Below are 3944 nucleotides of genomic sequence, written 5' to 3'. Positions count from 1 at the left end.
TCACACACTCGCCGGAAAACATACACACTGAGGATTTGACCGTAATGGCCCCCCATCTGTTTATAGATCTGGCACGGAGATTAGAAACGGGTGCATGCGATGCCCTTTGACAGCGACAGACGCCCAGAGACAGGCTTTATGTCGTACGTACTGTCAAAGAAATACTGTTTTTTTTTTTTTTTTTTTTTGATGACCTTCTAGAAAGACTATGTAAATGGCCCCCAAATGGTAAATGGTGTATGAAATGAGAAAAGCTTGATGCGGGAGATGCATGCCGCCTCCGAGCTGTTCATCAGCTCATCATTTTACAAAACAGGGATTTTTGGTGTAATTGAAACCGAATAATTGTTTAATTGAATCGTGACAAAGTGGGCTCGATCGACTTGTCGAACGGCCGCGTTTTTATAAAGCCGGGGATGTTAACCAAAGCCGCAAAAACGCATTAGCGAAATCTTTTACCAACGCTCTGCCACGTTCGATCTCTGGTGTGTGCGCTATAAATCCAGCAGACAGGACAAAGAACGTGAGCTCATTGTCTATCACAGACCCATTAGTACATGCTCCAAACCTCTAGGGTTGCTTAACACGCCTAAGATTTCGGCAGCGTAGTCCTGCATTATAATCATAATCACAACATAGGTTTACTCAGCGGATCTCCTTGAAGATTAGTAAGCATCGACTAAAAGTACTTAGCGGTGATCAAATATTTATAACCTCGAAAACAGGTTATGGTTTTAAACTTTAGAGTGGATCAGAAAAAACTTCAGAATGGAGGGGTTATTTCCCCCCCCCATCATGCCTGGAATGAATTGTGCTTTAAACCTGAATGAGGATGCCTGTAGCGCTCTCATGCTAGGCTAAGGTTTTGGGTTTCCTTAATCGGCGGTAGCTGACCTGCTGACCCACTCCGAGTCATTGTTCACATTGTTCATGTACCTTTGTGATGATGTCTGATGTTTATAATAATGGTCAATGAAGCGGCAAGGCAGATGGACACAGTGGAGTCACTTACATAATTTTTTTGGATAAAGTAGCTTGGGTTTAAATGCTGATAGATTTAGCATTGATTAGCTGCAAAGAAATTCAGGTTTATAGTAATGCCTTTGCTCTAAAACTGATTCACTAAATCTGACATACAGGTTGCCTAATGTATGTCTAAAACAGTTACAACAGCATTAGGAACACAACAGCATTAGCAATACTAAACTAAGTGGGGATAGCTTAGCTAAGCTAACGATTTTAGCCATGATAGCTTGCTAATGTTTTGTTAAATCCTTACAAGAGCATGTATGATGCTCAACTTTATTTTTTGTACATTCATGAAGCAATAATCAGCTTTTCTCTGTTGCTATTGCTTAACTGATTGGAGCGGTTAGGCTAGGTTGCTAATGGTGCAGAGTTAGCTCGAGTGTACTGTTTGTTTTGCTAGTGGCAGTTGAATTTGGCTGACAAAAAACTGGGTCATTTAGCTATTATCCAAGTATTATGAAATGATAGCCTGAGAAGCTCAAAAATAAAAGTTATTGTAGTTTTTTCCTGCCTGAAAGTGTGACTGAGGCAGACTCAGTCAAGAAAGGCTAAAGGTTTATCTATCTACTAGCATGTCTAGCAGATATAAGTAGCAACGTCTCGGGTTTCACAAGCGACATGTGCAGAACAATAGTACTCTTTGTCCGCTAAAGGATCATGGCAGGGATACAGAGAGATAGAAGAGCACCACATTAGCGCTCATTCTGTGTGACAACTTGGGACTATTCATGTCTTTGGGTTGTGTCCAGGTCTCTTGAGGACAGCGCTTAATGAGAGATAATTGGCCAAAGGTCAAGGATGATTAATTCCACTGGGCGAGTCTCACCTTTTTTCATACCTGGCCTGACAGGTAGCGCCATCTCCAGCTACCATTTGAGCCACGTGAGACAGGGCTCGGCACCGAGCAGGTTCCTTCCCATCATATTGTTAGATGACTATGACTTCCTTCTTGTGACAACCAATCACCTTGATGTCGTCCCAAAGCAGCCGTGTCTGACTTCCTTCCTATTGTGGAGATCAAACAAGAGCTTTCACAAACCGGCTCACAATAGCCGTGCTGACATAGGACCTGTTTTTATGACTTTTGCCAGCACAAATATGGGCGGGATTTCATCCTAAATATGATGTATTATTATTATTATTATTATTATTATTAATATTATTATTAATTGGAATTTTAGTATCCAGGGTCGGAAAATACTTGAGTACTATGCTTAAGACATTTATACTTTATAGATTATTGATTTTCGTTTTTTTACTCAGCCATGACATTATGACCAGTGCCAGGTGAAGTGAATAAGACTGATGATCTCCTCATCATGGCACCTGTTAGTGGGTGGGATATATTAGGCAGCAAGTCAACATTTTGTCCTCAAAGTTGATTTTAGAAGCAGCAAAAATGGACAAGCGTAAGGATTTGAGCGAGTTTGATGAAGGGCCAAGTTGTGATGGCTAGACCACTGGATCAGAGCATCTCCAAAACTGCAGCTCTTCTGGGGTGTTCCCGGTCTGCAGTGGTCAGTATCTATCAAAAGTGGTCCAAGGAAGGAACAGTGGTGAACTGGAGACAGGGTCATGGGCGGTCAAGGCTTATTGATGGACGTGGGGAGAGAAGGCTGGCCCGTGTGATCCGATCCAACAGACGAGCTACTGTTGCTCAAATTGCTGAAGAAGTTAATGCTGGTTCTGATAGAAAGGGGTCAGAATACACAGTGCAGGACGGGTCAGGGCTGTTTTAACAGCAAAATGTGGACCAACACAATATTAGGCAGGTGGTCATAATGTTATGCCTGATCTGTGTATATTATCTACTATAATTTCCACTTACAGTATAATTTAATCTAAGTATAATTTCCCAGCATGATTTTCACTCCTTTATATTTGTGTGCTTCATTCGAATATTTGTAATACTTCAGAATTGAAATCTAAAATACAATCTTATCGTTCAGTCCTCTAAAATCTATACCTGAATTATTTGAGTTTCACACCAAACATGCATCTGTCTACTCTCCAAAGAGTTTGGAGGCTCTGATTGTGAAAGTCTTTATCTAAACTGGTCATTTCTAGAAGAACAAAACAATACAGGAAGAAAGTTCAGACCGAAATACTTCAGGTTTCAGGTGCGAAGACGTCTCTGTGTGAAATGCATATCGCAGAGTGTATGCAGAATGTTCCAGGTTGTTGTTGTTTTGTTTTTTTTGATTGCCATGGAAGGGACCTTATTACAGTCAGCAGGGGGGATCCTGGTCCGGGTTCTAAGTGCGGCGCTGAAAAGCACCCAGAGACCACCCCAGCTACGGCTAATGGAACGGAGTGAAGAGGTCGGGGGAGAAGAGAGCATGTAAGTGTATGTTGAGGACAGTTTGGTGGACAGTAAATGGCTTGGCGAAGTTTGAGATGTCATTTCTTCAGGGTTTCTTGTCCACTTTGTCATCGTGTCACCATTTCATGACGAGTGGGTTGATGGCTAGACGTATTTCCTTCTCCTTTAATATTCAGCACTACTTTTTGAAACAAACTTTGGGCAGCTGTGGAAGCACAGACGAATCTTTATCTTTATAAAGATTCCAGAAATATTGGTGGAAATGAACAAAAATTCAGATATAAAAGAATACCACATGGTAGCAGTGATGATATTGGGATACTGAATCGTCATAAAAAGTTTCCTTTAAGTAGTGTAACCATTGGGACCCCAAAATGTTTTACATAAATAGGAGACCGAATCTCTGTAGGAGCTTTATGAGTGACTATTTGCTTTAAATGGTAATTTTCTGATTCAACATTTATTATATTACTTATTCCATTGTTTTCACTGTTTTTTTCTCTCGGATTAGCATTAAAACACAGACGATGATGAAGCCAGACAATGTAAGCTTGCGTCTATCTACCATATGTTAGAAAACAACAAAATGACA

The sequence above is a fragment of the Hemibagrus wyckioides genome, linkage group LG28 (assembly GCF_019097595.1).
Source record: "Hemibagrus wyckioides isolate EC202008001 linkage group LG28, SWU_Hwy_1.0, whole genome shotgun sequence".
Classification (NCBI taxonomy): Eukaryota; Metazoa; Chordata; class Actinopteri; order Siluriformes; family Bagridae; genus Hemibagrus; species Hemibagrus wyckioides.
The sequence above is the reverse complement of the archived record's forward strand: the minus strand, read 5'-3'. Positions refer to the sequence as shown.